Raw genomic sequence first — 21,015 nt, forward strand, 5'->3', positions numbered from 1 at the left:
GGGAGTGTCTTGCCATCAAGTGGGCTTTGGACTCCCTACGGTATTTTCTCCTAGGTAGGAGGTTTTGCCTGGTGTCAGACCATGCCCCATTGACCTGGATGAGACAGAACAAGTACACCAATGCCAGGGTGACAAGGTGGTTCCTTTCTCTCCAGGAGTTCAATTTTGTGGTAGAACACAGACCCGGGAGACAGCATCAGAATGCCGATGCCCTCTCCCGAGTCCACTGTATGCTGTCGTGTGGTGCCTCCAACACCTCCGCGTTGAGGCAGAGGGGGGGGATATGTACAGGACGCCAAGGTTGGGTCCTGGACAATCACTATATATCTCCTGTGTTTGGGTTGTGGTCTCTTTAAGGGAAGTTGGGAAATGTTCAGGGGGTCACCCAAGACGGGTGAGAAATTCCTGGAAATAGCTAAAATCAGGAGGACTGAATCGCAGTGCTCTCTGTGTTGAATAGAGCGATATTTGGGACCCGGAATTTGGGGGGCTCTGTAGTGATATTCGGGTGGGAAAGAGCCCCCACCCCTGACCATAAGGGATTCCAGCACATACAGGGTTAAGACCCAGGAGAAGCAGTCCTTAAGAGACAGGAAGCAGCAATAGGTGAGTGTGGGGGAGGAGTAGTTTGGTGGTTGCACCTGTCTGAAGGAGCTGCAAGTTTGCTGGAAGCTGCTGAGAGGTCTATTAAGGACTGTTTCAAACCTTGGGGTGAAGACCCATCCACAAAACCGTATGTGCCTTTTTTCTTGCTTTATTCCTTTGTGCTGAAGAAAAGCGGACTTTATTTTGTGTTTGATTTATGCACTGCTGGAAGCCTGTTTAAGTTTGCTGAAATAAAGCCTTTTTGTTTATGTTTTAAACGGTTGTGCACTCAATCTGGTGGAGCTAGAACCCCCAAACTTTACAATATATATATATATATATATATAATTTTTTTTTTCAGAATTGTCCCTCTTTTTTTTGTTTATAGAGCAAAAAATAAAAACCACAGAGGTGATCAAATACCACCAAAAGAAAGCTATATTTGTGGTTAAAAAAAGGACATCAATTTTATTTGGGTACAGCTTCGCATGACTGTGCAATTGTCAGTTAAAATAACGCAGTGCCGTATCGCAAAAATGGCCTGGGCATTAAGAGGGTAAGCCTTCCGGTTCTTAAGTAGTTAATTGAGAACTTTAACTTTAGGACTAGTCCCAACGTAAGTTTCAGTCTAATTATTCTTTATTTAAAGCGACAATTCAAAAAAATTTACAAACAGTTTTGAGCCTTAATAAATGACATATCAAAATCCCTAAAAACACAATTTTGTTGTATATTTCCCAACCTTATCACCCAAATAGAATAGGATGCCTAAGAAAAGATAAAGAAGGAATACACACATATGGCCAATGGATCTGCTGGGCTCAGGACCTTTAAAACTAAAAAATAATACAGAAAAGAAAAATAATATTTATAATAACAATAAAAATATATGCTGCTGGCGTTGCAGAGACCCACCTTTCCTAGAAAAAGGGAAAGGAACAGAAAATAGCAAAGAAAACGAGAGAGGAAAAAAAAAGAAAAAGAAGAAAAAAAAAAAAAAAAAACAGCAATAAAAATGTGTTGTACACCACCATATCAAAAAAGGATGCCTGAAATCTTCTCAATAGCATAAAATTATTTGATTCCAGCAGTTCCACATTTTGCAAAATCTGGCTTCCTACCTATTCCTTGATGCAGTAAGTTCCTCCAAATGCATTATATCTCATTTACTGCTCTAATTCAATGTCCTATAGTAGGGAGGGAAGGAGATTTTCACTGCGCTGATATACAAGCCCTGGATGCATTGAGTAAGTGTCTCACCACAGACTGGTGGTATTGTTATTAGAAAGGGGCTGAGATATAGTAAGCAAGCTGCTGGATGCTGACCTAGAGAGAGGCCAGTGTGATCCTCAATCAAAGCGCAGAATTTTGCCAATAAGGGAGGATTCGGGAGCAAGTCCAAAAAATATGAAAAAGTGTTCCCCTGTCTTTTCAACATTGCCAACGAGTGGAGTCAGCATTTAGGAACATATAATGCAATTTTTCTGGGGATCTATACCATCTGGTAAAAACCTTATAACTTCACACCAGCAATCTCAAAGATATTGATTATTTGTGTATTAAATGAAAAATAAAATCTCTTTAATCAGCAGACACTGTTTTATTCAAATCTTTTTCTCATGCAGCAATAAAGGATGGACTGTAAGAATCCGAGGGTGCAACTAATACAGCATATACCTTAGAAAGACCCCATCCTACTCTTTGTCCAGATAAACATTTTCACTCAAAAACCATAGGCATATCAGAGAACTCCAAATAGGAAGGTAGCAAAAGAAGGTAATGCCTTAATTGGATTGCTTGCCATAATGGAAGGGGAGGTGAAAGCATAGATTAAATACCTGTAGATTTCCAGCTGATCAAATTCCTAAAATCATACTTATCCGTTTCATTGCATTGCTGGAATTTAGGATGGGACAGCCCTGGGGAAAAGGCCGGGTTTCCAATCACTGTCATCATAAGTGTATCACTACTCCCTTGGGAGCTGCTGATTATGGGTTCCCCTGGGTTACCATTAACAACGACATGACAGTTCAACATTTTCCCAAGTGGTATAGCTCAGTCAAGAATCAGTCCAGTAGCTTTGGTTTTTATGTTTTATTTTGAACTTGGATGGGAGAAAGGAATAAGTGGGATACTCCGACTTTATACAGCTATGCACAATTAGCTGGGACGACTTGAAAATGCTGAGTAACGCTAGTCACGGCTAGGCTGCTGCTTCACTTTGCCCTTGGCTGTGAAGTAATATTAGAAGAGCCTCCTGAGGTAAACTGTACTGTAGTGCAGAACAACTTCAGGGTCCTTCCTGGCACCCCCTTTGTTCCTATTCTTCAGGGTCAACTACACGGCACCCCCTTTACTGATACACTTCCTGTGTGAGCTAGCTCCTTGATCCCCTGACTTCTCTGGAGTGGTCCCCTCTCCTAGGCAGACCCTTAGGCAGAACTCCTGGTACTCACGATACTGTTTTTCCCAAAAGTTGTTGCCAGCAGCTCCCCTTGTCAGCACTCTGGATCCTTTGCAGCTCAGCTCCACACACCTGGTTCACTAGGCCGACCGCCTGAACCATCTTCATCAAACCTACAGGAGGAGAGACAGCCATTCACCTCCTCCTGGGACTTTGCTCCTGCCAAAAGACATCCTGCCCCATGGGCTCCCCACTTTTATCACCAATCCCATAATGCACCTCTTCAGGTGCCAACCCACTGGGACAGTACAAAAGCCTGTGTATCATTGGCCAGGTCTCATCCACTGTCAAACAAGCCTCCCCATTGGACACAGTTTGGACACTCCCTCAGACCAGATGAATACACACTGAGCACAGAAAACAGGCCTAACTAAAGATCAGGTTCCTCTGATAAGCAGCAGAAGCATTAGATGCTTTTACCTAGCCCCTGTGTAGGAGGGTGCTACATAAGGCATGTTGGTGAAAATTTTATCACCCTAGATTTGGTAATCTGAGCAATTTTAAAGGTGGTACCCAAAATAGGAGGGTCCTTCACTTGAGCAGGGCAAAACTTGCCAATCCATGGAAGAGCCTTAAGCAGGATGGGAGAGATAAATTGTTCAGGGGATATCCAACTCTTCACCTTAGTATGACTGCACCAGTCCAGAACCTGGGATAGATGTGAGGCTTGGTAATATTAAACTGGGTCTGCAAACCCTATGCCCCCAGAACATTTAGGCTGCTCTGCAAATCACATGCGATGTCTGTGCAATGCAAATTCAGCCATACAAATTGTATGGCTGAATTTGCATCGCATTGGGACCAAACTCGCACAGGACCCTTTTCTGGGTCTGCACCAGAATCGGATCGCATTGGGTGTTCACATCTTTGCGATCCTATTCATGTCCGAACTGACAATTCGCACTGCGATATGCGAACTGATCTGGGGGTGTCGTTAACTTTGTATTGGCACCCCCAGCGATTTGCATATGGCGAGTTGAGTGCGATGGGGAATGGATTCGCAGATTTCCTGCATCGCATATGAGTTAACCAGGACTAAAACCTAGAGAGGGGTAAATGGCACAGCACAAGCACTGTGCAATCTATCATGCTTTAAATGAACAGGACATTTTTTTTTTTTAGGGTTACAACTAGAGTTGAGCGGACACCTGGATGTCCGTGTTTGGCGGGTTCGGCCGAACTTGGAAAAAAAAGTCCGGGTCCGTGTCCCGGACTTTTTCCGAACTTTACCCGGACACCGAACCCCATTGAAGTCAATGGGGACCCGAACTTTCAGGCACTAAAATGGCTCTAAAACACCAATGGAAAGGGCTAGAGTGCTGCAAATGGCAGCAAAATGTAGTTAAGAGCATGGCAAGTGCTCTGCAAACAAATGTGGATAGGGAAATAACTTAAAACAACAAAAAAAAAAAAACAGAAAAATAAAACAATTTTCTTCATCTGTGAAGGACGAGGCCCATAGGGAGTAGGAGGGAGTAGGAGGGAGGTTGAGGTGGCGGTGGATGTGGCGGTGTAGGTGGAAGCGACGGTGGAGGGGGACGAGGTAGCCAACACTGCTTTTTTTCAGTCATTTTAAATTAGGGTACACCCCAAAAGAGTGAGAAAGATCAAAAATATAACAATGGCTGGGTAAGGTCGGTATCCATCTCTATTCTGCACAAGGTATGGAAAAGTCCTGTGGGATCCATGCCTGGTTCATTTTAATGAACGTGAGCTTGTCCACATTGTCTCTGGACAGGCGGCTGCGCTTGTCTGTGATAACGCCCCCAGCCGTGCTAAATACACGTTCAGATAATACACTGGCTACAGGGCACGCCAGCACCTCCAAGGCGTAAAGGGCAAGCTCAGGCCATGTGCCCAATTTGGAGACCTAGAAGTTGAAGGGTTCTTCTGAGGTGCTGGCGGTGCCCTGGCTGCGTTGGCAACCTCTTCCTCCTCCTCCTCTGCCTTGGCCTTGTGCTTCCACTGTGGCCCCGCTGTCAGGTGGGAATGCCAGCAGCATCACGTCTACCAGCGTGCGCTTGTACTCGCGCATCTTGCGCTCACACACCAGTGAGTGAATTAAGGATGGTACGTTGTCCTTGTAACGGGGATCCAGCAGCGTGGCCACCCAGTAATCAGCACAAGTTAGAATGTGGGCAACTCGGCAGTCGTTGTGGAGACACTGCAGCATGTAATCGCTCATGTGTGCCAGGCTGCCCAGAGGCCACGAAAGGCTGTCCTCTGTGGGAGGTGTATCGTCTGTGTCTTCTGTATCCCTCCCAGCCACGCACCAGTGATGGCCATGAGCTGGCCTGGGTGCCACACTGCTGTTAACATGGTTCCATCTCCTCCTCCATCTCCTCCTCCTCTTCCTCATCCTCCAGAACTGTGCCCCTGCTGGACAATTGTGTACCTGGCGTTTGTGGGTGCAGGAACCCACCCTCGGAGCACTTGTGAATGACTGCCCTAAAAGCCATGGAAATTATCCCTCTTCCTCCTCCTCCTCCTGTGCCACATCCTCTTCCATCATCGCCCGATGCGTTTTTTCAAGGAGGCATAGAAGTGGGATAGTTAAGCTGACAACAGCGTCATCGGCACTGGCCATGTTGGTGGAGTACTCAAAACAGCGCAACAAAGCACACAGGTCTCGCATGGAGGCCCAGTTATTGGTGGTGAAGTGGTGCTGTTCCGCAGAACGACTCACGCGTGCGTGCTGCAGCTGAAACTCCACTATGGCCTGCTGCTGCTCGCACAGTCTTTCCAGCATGTGCAAGGTGGAGTTCCACCTTGTGGGCACATCACATATGAGGCGGTAAGCGGGAAGGCCGAAGTTACGCTGCAGCGCTGACAGGCGAGCAGCAGCAGGGTGAGAACGCCGAAAGTGAGCACAGATGGCCTGCACTTTCTGCAGCAGCTCTGACATATCGGGGTAATTTTGAAGGAACCTCTGCACCACCAAATTCAGCACATGCGCCAGGCAAGGGATGTGCGTCAAACCGGCTAGGCCCAGAGCTGCTATGAGATTTTGCCCGTTATCGCACACCACCATGCCGGGGCTTGAGGCTCGCTGGCACCAACAACTCATTGGTCTGCTGTTCCATGCTCCTCCACAACTCATGCGCGGTGTGGGATTTTTCCCCCAAACATGCAAGTTTTAAAACTGCCTGCTGTCGTTTACCCCTGGCTTTGCTGAATTTGGTGGTGAAGGTGTTACGCTGACCGGATGAGGAGGCGGTAGAGGATGAGGAAGCGGAGTAGGAGGAGTTAGGAACAGGATGTAAACTGAAGCGCCCTGCAATCCTCTGTGGTGGAAGGAGATGCGCCAAACAAATTTAAAAGGTGTATCTCACACGTACCGATACAGACTATGCCGCAATTTAATTATTTTTACCCCAAAGGGTGTAGATTGAATAGCGGAATAGAAAATATGATATAAAAAGGTGTATCTCACACGCTCAAACCCAGAGTGGCCCCGATTACAATTTTTTGTACCCTAAAGGCAGGATGAGGAGTAGGAGGAGTTCGGAACAGGAGACAAACTGAAGTACCCTGCAATCCTCGGCGGTGGAAGATGCGCCCCAAAAATTTGGAAGGTGTATCTCACACGTACCGATACAGACTATGCCGCAATTTAATTATTTTTACCCCAAAGGGTGTAAATTGAATAGCGGCATAGAAAATATGATATAAAAAGGTGTATCTCACACGTACAGACCCAGACTAGGCCCCGATTACAATTTTTTGTACCCTAAAGGCAGGATGAGGAGTAGGAGGAGTTCGGAACAGGAGGCAAACTGAAGCACCCTGCAATCCTCGGCGGTGGAAGATGCGCCCCAAAAATTTGGAAGGTGTATCTCACACGTACCGATACAGACTATGCCGCAATTTAATTTTTTTTACCCCAAAAGGGTGTAGATTGAATAGCGGAATAGAAAATATGATATAAAATTGGTTATTTTTCAATAGCACATGTGAACACAGCAGTGTCTTATGTTTTATGTCACGGTCAGCTCAGCAGCAGGCTATGAAGGGAAAAAAAAAATTCCCCTTTAACTTTGTAATTTTTAAATAGCAGATTAGTACAGACTATGCCACAATTTATTTTTTTTTTAACCCAAAATGGTGTATATTGAATAGTGGAATAGAAAAAAGTATATAAAAATTGAAAATCACTCAATAGCACATGTGAACACAGCAGTGTCTTATGTCACGGTCAGCTCTGCAGCAGGCTATGAAGGGAAAAAAAAAATTCCGCTTTAACTTTGTAATTTTTAAATAGCAGATTAGTATAGACTATGCCACAATTTAATTTTTTTTTTAACCCAAAAGGGTGTATATTGAATAGTGGAATAGAAAAAAGTATATAAAATTGAAAATCACTCAATAGCACATGTGAACACAGCAGTGTCTTATGTCACGGTCAGCTCAGCAGCAAGCAGGCTATGAAGGGAAAAAAAAATTCCCCTTTAACTTTGTAAATAGCAGATTAGAACAGCAATCTGTAGTAAAATATAGCTGAACGCTGCACACAACAGACTGATAAAAATATTTTTTTTTCTCACTCCTCCTCCTCCTCCTCAGTGGGCTCAAGTGAGGGCAAAAAGATTGTTCACTGCACCACCCCCCACACTGCAAAATCGAAGTAGATCGCTAACAGACGATTGTTCTGTCCCTGCCTAATCTCTCCAGCCTGTCCCTAAAATGCTCAAATAACTTTCCCTGCCTACATGGCCTGTTCCTGCATTCTTTTCGGGCACAATTTTTCACTGTCTGTCCCTAATCAGCAGCCAGCACGTATGATGTGTGCTCTCTCCCTACACTACAGCAGAATGACGCACCGCGCTGGGGCTCTCGAACTTATAAAAGACATGGGTCACATGCTTCAGATGGCCAATCACAGCTACTAATACATTAGTAGGCATGGCTGGGATGGATTAAGGCACACCAGTTAAACGCTTGTTGATTGGCTGTTGAAAGCCCGCCATTAAAAGCGCGCCATTACATACAAAACAGGAAATAAAATTACCGAACACGGATTTTAAACCCGAACATACAGTAAAGTTTTCAGGTCCGTGTCCGGGTAGCAAAAATCCAATTATCCGGTACAACCCAAATAATACAGTCCGTGTTCGCTCAACACTAGTTACAACCACTTTAAGATTGTCAACCAGACAGACTCGAGACGTATTGCGCACTTGATGCATATACGGTATAAATATGGTACGGTATTTTGATCCCCAGACAAGATGAGTTAAAAAAAAAAAAAAGATCTATTCCGTTGAGTACAAGAAAGGAATCGTGGAGGACTACCAAAGCAAGAATCTTAAGGCTTTCTGCAAAGAGATGAAGTTAGATCTCCGAATGGCGAGCAAAGTATGGTAACTTCAGTCAAAAGATGGACAAGGGAAATGCTAAGAAGCGCAGGTGTGAATCAGGTCAACAGCCATTATGTCTTGGGCTGGAAGACATCATCTGTGAATGGATTGCTGACAAGTGAGCAAAGGCTTTAGTTGTGCGCAGGGCTGATATTTAAGCATTTGCCCTTGCAATGGCACCACAGTTTGAAATATCCCCAGAAGAATTCAAAGCATTACACTACTGGCTGGATGGCTTCCTTCAGCGAAATTAACTGTCTCTAAGAAGGTCAACAACACTATTCAAGTTGGAAGATATTGAAGTTGTTAAACATGCACTTGCATTCAAGCTCTTTGTTAACCACTTGCCGACTGCGCACAGTATATTTACTGCGGCAGTCGGCCCCGGCCAGGCAGAGTGACGTAGATCTACGTCGCTCGCCTGTCACTCCTTCTAGAGCCAATAGCGGGCGAGCGCGCGCCCGCCTCGGCTCGTTCACGGAGGAGTGCGGGAGTGTGACTGGCGGACCCGATGTCCACCGCTCACACTACGATCGCCGGTACAGCGGGAGAAAGACAGAGCGGCTTATGTAAACAAGCCGCCTGTCTGTTCTCCCTGTGTAAAAATGAAGATCAGACGGTTCTACTATGTAGAACCGTTGATCTTTGTTTTTAGACCAATAGCATTGTCCCACTACAGTTAGAAGCACGCCCCTAGGACACACTTAACCCCTCCCTGTCCAATACTGTTAACCCCTTCCCTGCCAGTGTCATTTTTGCAGTAACAGTGCATATATATAGCACTGATTACTGCAGTAATGTCACTGGTACCCCCAAAAGTGTCAAAAATGTCAGTCAAGGGTCCGATCTGTCCGCCGCAATGTCGCAGTACCGCAAAAAAAAATTGCAGATCGCCGCCATTACTCGTTAAAAAAAAAACACCAAAAATGACAAAAATCTTTCCCTTTGTTAGTAAACGCGATAACTTTTGCGCAAACCAATCAAAATACGCTTTTTGCGATTTTTTTTTTTACCAAACATAGGTAGCGTAAAACAAATTGGCCGAAAATGTTAAAAAATTTTGATTTTTACATTTTTTTGGGGGGGAATTTCATATAAAAAAAGTGAAAAATATTGTTATTTTTGCAAAAATTACGCTCTTTTTCTGTTTATAGCGCGTGATCAAAAAATCGCACAGGTGATCAAATACCACCAAAAGAAAGCTCTGTTTGTGGGAAAAAAAGGACGTGAAATTCGTTTAGGTACAGCGTCGCACGACCGCGCAATTGTCCGTTAAAGTCACGCAGTAAAAAAAAAATAGCAAAAAAACCCCTGGTCTTTTAGCAGGAAAATCCTCCGGTGGTAAAGTGGTTAATGGCATAGACTTTTCAAAATAGCAACTCTCCAACATGATTGCTATGGATAAAATTGCAGTGTATATGGGCCAAGGATCCCAAACGACAATTGATCAGAGGGGAGCCTTGTCAATCAATGTTCCCTCCACTGGTTACGAAAGTGCACCTTACCTGTATTATGGCAATTTGTCTGGATGGAAAGAAAGCCACACCTCTAATCATCGCAAAGGGCAAGAAAGAGGAGATTGAACGTGTTTCAGGCATTTATGTTCTTAAAACTGAAAAAGCCTGGTGCACTCAAGCTGTTTTAAGGAAGTGGGTCGATTTAATGCTGCCACTTGTTTTGAAAGGTGGCAAAAGAGGTCTGCTAGTCTGGGATTCAGCCAGCACACACTGCGCAAAAGACATGAAATGATTCCTGCAGGAAAGACTATAAATATAAAGTGCCAGCGCTTAGGATAAAGTAAGTTGACAATAAATAACTATTATAATGGCTGCTGCTGATAAAAAAGGGGGGTGCCTTTAAAATCAATAGAAAAAATGGTATATCAGCGCTACTCAATGTGCTAAATATATAAAATAAGTGTTGCAACCGTGCTATAAGTAATATGTGCTCAAAAAATGATATATATATGTGTAAAATTATGAATTGCTACCATACATCCAAAATATTGCAATACAATAAATACAATATATAAATTCAATAATATTAAAGTTTCCAGTGCTTCAGTGATAATTGTATAAATATCATAAAATTATCAAACTGATATTATTTAACAAAAGTTCATATAATATTCCAAAGTGCTAAGTGCTAGTCTCTGTGCAAGAAATATATCCACACAAAAGTGCTCAGTGCTTGCTTCGTGAAGAAAAAAAGACATCCAAAGTGCCGGTGCTCTCAAATTGTGAGTAGGTGCTCCCCTCTCGGTCCCCTACTCACCACCAGACAATATTGTCATATACGCCTTAAGGATTAACATGCTTGCTATTCTTTTTCTATGATTATCGTGTATGGATATTGATCCTGGATGGTGCTGGTTGGAGTTCGCTCCGATATATATTCCGATGGGATAAGAGAGACCTCAAACTCCCCAGTTAAAGAGGTACTCAATGGGACAAGGGAAAATGGAAGGGGAAATTTTTTTCTGGATTTTTGGATACCAGTATCTAGTAGTTATAAATCAACATCGCATATAGATAAAATAGTTTTTATTTCATAAAAAAGTTAATTACACAGACATAACAAAATACACGAGACATAAAGACAAAGTCAATATACAATCAGTTTAGCTGAAATGCATTTGACACAATTAGGACTGTGGAGTGTAGTTGGCATGTCTCCACTGTTGGTTCTCTACATGTTTCGCGGACTGAGCCGCTTCTTCAGGAGAAAACAATAACGGATTAAAAAAGATTCTATGAAAATAGAACAAAATTGAATGAGTCATGGTAAGGTCAGAAAACATAATTATTGAGACAATGGGTATATGAGTGCCCATAATACGATGGGGAGTATCAACTTTACCTACAGTCACCATGAGGCGGGTTTAGCCAATGGGGGCGGCAGGATCACCACATAGTCTCACCGGCGGATATGGGAGACCTTAACATATTTATGAAAAAATATACAAAAATTCATGAGTGCAATAAAGCTCTGAGTGATGTCAATGTAAAGGGGGAAGGAAGGGGAGAGAGAAGACCTGGGAAAAGGAATGAGGAGGAAAAGGAGGGAAAGGAAGGGGGGGGCCAGGACAGAGTAATGAAAGGGGAGGGAAAGAGTAACAGACAACAATGGGATGAGGATACTAGATACTGGTATCCAAAAATCCAGAAAAAAATTTCCCCTTCCATTTTCCCTTGTCCCATTGAGTACCTCTTTAACTGGGGAGTGTGAGGTCTCTCTTATCCCTTTTCCCATTTTTGATAAAGTCTAGCATCTGGAAGCTGATACCGTTACGGTTTGATTAATTATAGGCTTGTTTTGAATCTATACATAGGTGGACAATACATCATTTCTGGTCCTCTGGGGGTGCCTCCCGTTCCCGACTCGCTTCTCCCTTTGGAGGGAGCCGGGATCTGGTGTACCCACCGGGGACCACTAGCCCCTCCAGCCTTCATAATTAATTCTATACTATATATCATTTTTGATTGTAAAGACTCATTGAAATTGACATCCATCAATTGTCTCGTGTCCCTTCCTTTGTCCCCCCCTTCTTCTTCCCTTTCCTTCCTTCCCTGCTTTCTCCCTCTCTTCCCTCTTCCCTTATTCCTCTTTTTCCTTTCTCCCCGATTCCTTCCCCTTCCCTGGTTTCCCTCTTTGCACCTAGCCAGCCCCCCCCCCCCTTTTCACCTCCATTTTTTGATCCCCCCCCCTCCCCCATTTTCCTCCCCCTCTTTTTTGTTCCGTCTCTATATCTCCATTTTTAGTTTGTATTTTGTACCTGGGACTGGCCACCATGGACGTTTTGGGAACAGCATGGACAGGATTCCACACTTCCTGTTTGACAGGTAGAAAAATTGAGGAAGACTCCAAACATTTCTATAACAAAATTTTCGGTCTACTTAAAAGTAAGTCGAATCTTTACTGGCATCTAGAATATTTTAAATATTACATTGATCAGGAAATCTGTCCCATAGGTCTGAGGGTACAGATATTCCCCACCATCAGGGAACCTACGGCAACCCTGAAACAAGAGTGGGAGAAATGCCTTACCCAATGCAGTTCAGACCTTATGAAAGTATTAAGAAAACAATATCTAGATGATATGACTGTATTGGACAAAGATATTGAAAATTTAAAAGAAAAATATAAAACATATTTTGGAGCTTCCTTCTTTCCCTGCTAAATGGAAAGAAATAAAAGACAAAATAGAAAATCTAAATAAAGACATAATTTCTAAGAAACAAAACAAATTCATTAAGGACCAATTAGCCTTCTCTGAAGGATATGCATATAAATGGTCGGGAAGATCTGTGGGAAGAAGGGGTGCGCCCCACTCCCACAATCCTCCCCAAACCTACGAATATACAGAATCTGACTCTTCTGTCTCTTCGGTTTCTTCGTTACATAGTCAGTCTAGACCTCTAGGCCAATTCAAACAAGGCAATGTTAGAAAACGGTCCCATCCTGGAATTTCACCCAATGAATCCAAAGGCAAAAAAGCAAATAAACAACCTAAAATTAACACCACATTACACAGTACAATTCCTAAGGCACTTAATATGATAGCCAGCACATCCCGTACCCCTACACCAGCTGATGATGGTTTTTTAGACCCAGCTTTAATCGAGCACCGCAAATCACAGGGCAACCTGGATATGTATTTTCCCAAAACCCAAGCACCACTCCCAAACACTCCTTCTCCCACGAACCCACAGGTTTAAACATTATCAATCTCACTAGTCACCCCCTCACCCAGGATGAAACCTCAGTGCTTCATTTAGGTTTGGGCTTTTGCCCTTTCGATTCCATCAATGTGATGGACACCATTAAAGACCTTTATTTATTTTCAAGAAACTTGACTTATAAGTTTATAAGTTTATTTTTGACAAAGACAGACAAAACCTCCATTTAGAAAATGAACTCACTCAACGCACTAAACACTTTTCAATTCAGAGCCCTACGTGACCTTATGTTGCTCTATGATGAAAGTAATGATTCCGATGAATCCACTCCAACTTCCCCTCCAGCCATAACGGCCAGTCCCCTTGAAACTACTGCCCCTAAAAGGGCCTTTAAACCTCCTTCCACACAATTTCCTGATCTCATGACATGCCCCACCATTTGGTCCTTTTTGCATCACTCTATTGCAGATTTAAAGAAGACCAACTGGGATAATACCGATTCTAATCTCACTCCAGAGCAAAATCTTGCTCTAAAAAGATTGCAAAAAAGACAGGACATAGTGATTAAGCCCTCCGACAAGGGGGGCAATATTGTCATTATGTCCCATACACAGTATCAAAACATGTGTTTAGATGTTCTGACCAATGAAGAGTGGTATCAAAAAATCTCTCCCACGGAGGTACAGAGCTTCCGGGAGGAATACAATTGTATTATCTTAGATGCATGGCACAAAGGCCTTATTGATAAGGACACCTACCAGTTTTTATTTACTAAATTTCCCTGAACATCTACTTTTTATACACTCCCCAAGACACACAAATGCCTCTCCTCCCCCCCAGGTAGACCTATCGTGTCTGGCATAGGGTCCCTCACGGACAGTGCCAGCAAATATGTCGACTCACATCTTGCTCCCCATGTCCACGCCCTGCCTTCCTATATTAAAGATACTACTGATCTTCTCAAACATATCGAAGGGGTTCAGTTCCCCCAAGATGCCCTACTTGTTGCGGTTGATGTGGAGGCTCTGTACTCCAGCATCCCACATGAGTGGGGTATCAAAGTAATTGGTGAGTTCCTGATGGAACAGGACAGAACCACGTGGAAGCTGAACACTTTCATTCTTACCCTTCTTCGTTTTATTCTTACCCGTAATTATTTTACATTTATGGAGGATATGTTTTTGCAGAGGCAGGGCGTGGCCATGGGGACCACATGCGCACCGTCATATGCGAATCTCTACCTGGGGGGCTGGGAGAGGTTCATTTTTTCCAATTACAATTTTGCAGAATATCTGCTTTTTGTGCCCTTTTGGTACAGATATATTGACGATCTGCTCCTGGCCTGGACAGGCCCCATAGAGACACTCCACGCATTTTTGAAAGATCTGAATAGAAATGATTGGAACTTACGCTTTACATATGCCTGTCATAGTTACAAGATCACTTTTCTGGATCTTACTATTTTGAAATCTGAGGATGGCACTATATTCACAGATTTATACTGGAAACCATCCGCAGGTAATACTCTATTACACGCGTCCAGCGCTCACCCCCAACCTTTAATACAGAGCATCCCTTTCGCTCAATATCTACGCCTCAGGCGGAATTGTACTAGGGATGATGACTTTCACAGTCAAGCCAATGCTCTTCGGGAACGCCTCCTCCAAAAGAGGCTACTCCCATACCATTCTGAGAAAGGCCTTTAACAAGGCCCGAGCCAGGAGCAGATCGTCTCTATTGTACCCACCTAGAAAATCTGACACATCCCAAACAGTTAAACTAATTACCAGATATTCAGCGCATCACCAACAATTGCGTTCAGTAATTACCCGCCATTGGCATTTACTTACTGACCATCAAATCCTAAGGAATTATGTCAGGGACACCCCAGAACTGGTCTTTAGAAGGGCCACTTCCCTTCCGGACCAGTTGGTCCATAGCCACTACACCACTGATAGACCCCGCTCTTCGGGTATCAGAGGTACCTTTTCCTGTCAGGAATGTCCACGCTGCCCTTGGATATTGGAGGGTTCAACATACCAACTCCCCAATGGGGAATTGTGGACCCCTCGAAGCCACAGTGAATGTGGAACGAGGGGTGTCATTTATCTGATGGTTTGCCAATGTAGCTCATACTATGTTGGCAAAACCAGACGAGAACTACGCCAGAGAATAGGAGATCATTTGTATTACTCCTCAGAGGGGAAAATAACAGCAGTTGGACGCCATATTGGCCTTTACCATAGATACCACCCTGAGGTGGTTAAATTCTTCGTTCTTGATGCCATACCTGAGGATCCACATGGGGGCAATTGGGATCAAAAATTGCTTCAGCACGAAACTCAATGGATTGAAAGGCTAAACGCTACCATTCCCCCTGGCTTGAATGAAGTGGTTTCATACAAGCCCTTTTTATAAACCCCAAATGGCCTAGGGACCGAACAAATTATCCCTCTGTTTTTGTGTCATTCCTTTTTTCCTTCTTGGTCTCCGGTCTATAGTTTTTTCATGTTTTCTTTATATTTCCCTTCCTCTTCTGCATTCCCCCTTTTCTCCCCCTTCCCTCTTTCTTCCCCTTCCCCTTTTTCCCCCCTTATCCCCCTCTACATCCATTCCCATTCTTTCCTTGTGTCTTTTTACCTTTGATGGATGTCTAAAATAGGTCCGCTTTGGGATCTGCTCAATGAGTCTGTTCATATATGTGTAAAAAACATGTACAGTGTTACAATGTCCAATATCGCCATCCCGGTATTGGGAATAATCCAAATGTAAATGCATGCTATATTTTCAGCTACCTATGCATCTATTTGTATGACTTTATTATAATGTCGGCTTATTTGCGGTAATAAACTTTTTTATGATTTTCAATATTCCCTGCTGACACCCGGATGTGGGACCTTGGGGACTAGTGGCGGGGTCCGGTCTTTCCAGCGGATATGTGTCCCTCCTTGCCAGCGGCAATCCGCTGGTTCCGCCGGATGTCCGGCGGAGTGCGACTGCTTATGCTCATGCGCACTTTGGAGGGACTGGGCGCGTGACCTCAGATGCCGCGTTTGCGGCGTCATGATGTCACGTTCGCTTGGAGACACATAAGAAGCCGGCGCGGCCACAATGGCGGCGTCGGCGTCTTATGCACCATGCGGAGAGGAAAGTTTTGAGGCAGCCTATCAGGTAACAATCAGTAGACATCGTCTACGCTACATCTACTGTTAGACTTGTGGGATCTCCCATTTATCTTTGGACTATATCTTTTCTCTTTAGGACTTCTTCTCTTGTAAAATACGTCTGGCATATCATCATTATATATCGATGGAATAGCATATGGCCATAAGGAGTGCCCAAGATTAGACCAAATACAGGGGTTACCCCCCTTTTGGGCCTTCTCCAGGGGGCATCTCTCCCCCCAGGTCACTCTCTTGACCAGATCGCTAACTGGACCTGAAACAATTTTTTGATACCCTTTGGCACTGAGTCCTCGCACCCTCTCCGCATGGCAATATTTCTATGAATTTTCTGAAAGGTGATTATTATTACTTTTTAACATGAGTGGTCAATGTATACCCTATTCTATCCACTATGTCCTTCTCATCCCATTGTTGTCTGTTACTCTTTCCCTCCCCTTTCATTACTCTGTCCTGCCCCCCCCCCTCCTTTCCCTCCTTTTCCTCCTCATTCCTTTTCCCAGGTCTTCTCTCTCCCCTTCCTTCCCCCTTTACATTGACATCACTCAGAGCTTTATTGCACTCATGAATTTTCGTATATTTTTTCATAAATATGTTAAGGTCTCCCATATCCGCCGGTGAGACTATGTGGTGATTCTGCCGCCCCCATTGGCTAAACCCGCCTCATGGTGACTGCAGGTAAAGTTGATACTCCCCATCGTATTATGGGCACTCATATACCCATTGTCTCAATAATTATGTTTTCTGACCTTACCATGACTTCAATTTTGTTCTATTTTCATAGAATCGTTTTTAATCCGTTATTGTTTTCTCCTGAAGAAGCGGCTCAGTCCGCGAAACATGTAGAGAACCAACAGTGGAGACATGCCAACTACACTCCACTGTCCTAATTGTGTCAAATGCATTTCAGCTAAACTGATTGTATATTGACTTTGTCTTTATGTCTCGTGTATTTTGTTATGTCTGTGTAAATAACTTTTTTATGAAATAAAAACTATTTTATCTATATGCAATGTTGATTTATAACTACTAGATACTGGTATCCAAAAATCCAGAAAAAAATTTCCCCTTCCATTTTCCCTTGTCCCATTGAGTACCTCTTTAACTGGGGAGTTTGAGGTCTCTCTTATCCCTTTTCCCATTTTTGATATAGTCTAGCATCTGGTAGCTGATACCATTACGGTTTGATTAATTATAGGCTTGTTTTGAATATGATCCGATGCTTGATGGTGTCTGCTGTTCTTAACCAGTGAGGAGTAATCCTTAAGGCGTATATGACAATATTGTCTGGTGAGTAGGGGACCGAGAGGGGGAGCACCTACTCACAATTTGAGAGCACTGGCACTTTGGATGTCTTTTTTCTTCACAAAGCAAGCACTGAGCACTTTTGTGTGGATATATTTCTTGCACAGAGACTAGCACTTAGCACTTTGGAATATTATATGAACTTTTGTTAAATAATATCAGTTTGGTAATTTTATGATGTTTATACAATTATCACTGAAGCACTGGACACTTTAATATTATTGAATTTATATATTGTATTTATTGTATTGCAATATTTTGTATGTATGGTAGCAATTCATAATTTTACACATATACAGCACCTTGGGAAAGTATTCAGCCCCCTTGAACTTTGCGACTTTTGCCACATTTCAGGCTTCAAACATAAAGATATAAAACTGGAATTTTTTGTGAAGAATCAACAACAAGTGGGACACAATCATGAAGTGGAACAAAATTTATTGGATATTTCAAACTTTGTTAACAAATAAAAAACTGAAAAATTGGGCGTGCAAAATTATTCAGCCCCCTTAAGTTAATACTTTGTAGCGCCACCTTTTGCTGCGATTACAGCTGTAAGTCGCTTGGGGTATGTCTCTATCAGTTTTGCACATCGAGAGACTGAAATTTTTGCCCATTCCTCCTTGCAAAACAGCTCGAGCTCAGTGAGGTTGGATGGAGAGCGTTGGTGAACAGCAGTTTTCAGTTCTTTCCACAGATTCTCGATTGGATTCAGCTCTGGACTTTGACTTGGCCATTCTAACACCTGGATATGTTTATTTGTGAACCATTCCATTGTAGATTTTGCTTTATGTTTTGGATCATTGTCTTGTCGGAAGACAAATCTCCGTCCCAGTCTCAGGTCTTTTGCAGACTCCATCAGGTTTTCTTCCAGAATGGTCCTGTATTTGGTTCCATCCATCTTCCCATCAATTTTAACCATCTTCCCTGTCCCTGCTGAAGAAAATCAGGCCCAAACCATGATGCTGCCACCACCATGTTTGACAGTGGGGATGGTGTGTTCAGGGTGATGAGCTGTGTTGCTTTTACGCCAAACATAACGTTTTGCATTGTTGCCAAAAAGTTTGATTTTGGTTTCATCTGACCAGAGCACCTTCTTCCACATGTTTGGTGTGTCTCCCTGGTGGCTTGTGGCAAACGTTAAACGACACTTTTTATGGATATCTTTAAGAAATGGCTTTCTTCCTGCCACTCTTCCATAAAGGCCAGATTTGTGCAGTATATGACTGATTGTTGTCCTATGGACAGAGTCTCCCACCTCAGCTGTAGATCTCTGCAGTTCATCCAGAGTGATCATGGGCCTCTTGGCTGCATCTCTGATCAGTCTTCTCCTTGTATGAGCTGAAAGTTTAGAGGGACGGCCAGGTCTTCGTAGATTTGCAGTGGTCTAATACTCCTTTCATTTCAATATTATCGCTTGCACAGTGCTCCTTGGAATGTTTAAAGCTTGGGAAATCTTTTTGTATCCAAATCTGGCTTTAAACTTCTCCACAACAGTATCTCGGACCTGCCTGGTGTGTTCCTTGCTCTTCATGATGCACTCTGCACTTTAAATGGACCTCTGAGACAGTGCAGGTGCATTTATACGGAGACTTATTTACACACAGGTGGATTCTATGTATCATCATTAGTCATTTAGGTCAACATTGGATCATTCAGAGATCCTCACTGAACTTCTGGAGAGAGTTTGCTGCACTGAAAGTAAAGGGGCTGAATAATTTTGCAGGCCCAATTTTTCAGTTTTTTTATTTGTTAACAAAGTTTAATATATCCAATAAATTTCATTCCACTTCATGATTGTGTCCCACTTGTTGTTGATTCTTCACAAAAAAATACAGTTTTATATCTTTATATTTGAAGCCTGAAATGTGGCAAAAGGTCGCAAAGTTCAAGGGGGCCGAATACTTTCGCAAGGCACTGTATATCATTTTTTGAGCACATAATACTTATAGCACAGTTGCAACACTTATTTTATATATGTAGCACATTGAGCAGCGCTGATATACCATTTTTCCTACTGCAGGAAAGACTGCTTATCTCCAGACTCTTTATATTGCAATAAACAAGCCATTCAAGGACCATTTGCGTACGGAAATCAATGGATGCACTGAAAATAGATTGGAGAGAAATCAGCATGGAAACTTTGTGAAGCCTAGCCTGCAAGAGGTTGTGACATGGGTGAAGAATTTATGGGATAAAATCACTAACAGCTGTGATGCCAAAGCACTACGAGCAGGCTACATGGACAAGAAGTACTCATTTAAGGAGAGCTCTATTGCTGTACATGAGAGATTAGGCCCAATGGTTTAAAAGGCAATGGAGATGCAAGAAATTCAGGTCGGAATTCTGGGTTTGGAGAGTTATGACGATGTTCCAAAAGAAGAGGACATGACTGTACTTGAATAAATGTAGATTATTGTACATTCCGAAAATAAATAAGACATCCCTCGAAAAAAAGCTATAGTTTTTTTTTTGTAGCCAAAATTAATATAAGACCCGATCTTATTTTTTGGGGAAACGCGGTAATACACCACAGCAAAGGCTCTAGGGTAAGTACAAACATAAGTAGAGAGGGGACAGCCCTGCCGAGTACCATGTGTTAAAGTGATTGTAAAGGCAGAAGGTTTTTTTTTTTTTTATCTTAATGCATTCTATGCATTAAGATAAAACAACCTTTTGTGTATAGCAGCCCCCCTCAGCCCCCCTAATACTTTCCTGAGCCCATCTTTATCCAGCGATGTTGCAGGAGTGTCTCAGCTGCCCGGGACTGAACTCTCATTGGTTGAGACAGAAGCGTGGCATGATTGGCTTCGCTGTTGTCAATCAAAGTCAGTCAGCCAATCAGAATAGAGAGGGGGCAGGGCCGAGTCATGGCTCCATGTCTAAATGGACACAGGGAGCTTTGACTCAGCTCAGGTGACCCTATAGCAAGCTGCTCGCTGTGGGGGCACTCAACAGGAGGGAGGGGCCGGGAGCACAGAAGAGGGACCCGAGAAGAGGAGAATCTGGGTGGCCTTGTGCAAAATCAATTGCACAGAGCAGGTAAGTAAAACAAGTTTGTTATTTTATTTAAAAAAAAAAAAAAAACAAGACATTACAATCACTTTAGGGGGATTTCAGTGTATAGAGCACCATTTGCTTTGACCGCAGCCATTGGATTATCATATAGGGCATCTATCCATTTCATCACATTTGTCCTAATCTCAATATGCTGAAAGACACTCCTCATAAATCTCCAACTTACCCTATCAAATGCCTTCTCAGTGTCTGTAGAGAGAAGAAGTGCGGGGATTGAGGTGGAGCTACAGAAATTAAAAAGTTTGAGAGCTCTGGTGGTATCGTCTCTTGCTTCTTTGCCAGACACAAAACCTGACTGAGCAGGATGAATTAATATCTCCAAGTATGGTAAAAGTCTTAATGCTAATATTTTTTTAAGCAACTTC

This window comes from Pelophylax lessonae (genome assembly GCF_965119305.1).
Source record: "Pelophylax lessonae genome assembly, chromosome: 5".
In the NCBI taxonomy this organism is placed as follows: domain Eukaryota; kingdom Metazoa; phylum Chordata; class Amphibia; order Anura; family Ranidae; genus Pelophylax; species Pelophylax lessonae.